The following is a 1172-nucleotide window of genomic DNA, read 5'->3' as shown; positions in this document are numbered from 1 at the left end:
AGAAGAAGAAGAAGAAGAATAAGAGGAGGAAGAAGAAGAGGAGGAAGAAGAAGAGGAGGAGAAGGAGGAAGAAGAAGAAGAAGAAGAAGAGGAAGAAGATGAAGAAGAAAAAGAAGAAGAAGAAGAAGAGGACGAGGAGGAGGAGGTGGTGGAAGAAGAAAAGAAGAAGAAGAAGAAGAAGAAGAAGAAGAAGAAGAGGAGGAGGAAGAAGAAGAAGAAGAGGAAACTACTCAGAAATAAATAGAAGAAAATAAATAATGCAGAAAAGGAAAAAAATTATATAAAGGAAAAATATTCACAAAGAAACTGAATACAGCAGAAAAGAAATAACTATATAAACAAATTACTCAAAAATAAATAGAAGAAAATAAATACTATTCAGAAATAAATAGAAGAAAAAATAAAGTAGAAAAGGAATAACTATATAAAGAAATTACTCAAAAATAAATAGAAGAAAATAAATTATATTAAGCAAAAAGCTTCATGAAGAAACTAAATACAGCAAAAAAACTATTCAGAAATAAATAGAAGAAAAAAATAAAGCAGAAAATAAATAACTATATAAAAAATTACTCAAAAATAAATAGAAGAAAGTAAATAATGCAGAAAAGAATTTTTTTTTATAAAAAACATGTTGGGGCGCTGCCCAGTGGGCCTGCCAGACCTTGGGTGTGCAAATACATACCAAGTAGGGCCGCAGGCTCACAGGGCAGCGCGCCCTAATTAGGCCCAGAAGCCTGCTATATAGAGGAGTTCGAAAGGGCAGCCACGGCTGGGTTTATAAATCAGTGCGGCTGTCCTTCGCTCGGCGAGGTGGGACTAAACGTAGCGCATAGCGGGTGGCAGCGCACGGGCATTAGTACCGGTTGGAGGCTCCAACCGGTACTAATGTGTTGCCCTTTAGTACCGGTTGGTGCCACCAACCGGTACTAAAGGCCCACGTTTCCCGCCGCTTGGGCTGGCAAAAATTGGCCTTTAGTACCGGTTGGTGGCTTCAACCGGTACTAAAGGCTCCCCCTATATATACTCCACGTACGAAAAATCAGTTATCATCGCCACTTCGTTCCACTTCTCGCGCGAGACATCGATCTAGCAGACGCCGCCCCCGCCGCGCCACCATGCCGTCGCCCTCGCCGCCCCCGCCGCCCGTCATCGTCGTCGCCGCGCGCCCC

The sequence above is a fragment of the Triticum dicoccoides genome, chromosome 7B (genome assembly GCF_002162155.2).
Source record: "Triticum dicoccoides isolate Atlit2015 ecotype Zavitan chromosome 7B, WEW_v2.0, whole genome shotgun sequence".
Taxonomy (NCBI): Eukaryota; Viridiplantae; Streptophyta; class Magnoliopsida; order Poales; family Poaceae; genus Triticum; species Triticum dicoccoides.
The sequence above is the reverse complement of the archived record's forward strand: the minus strand, read 5'-3'. Positions refer to the sequence as shown.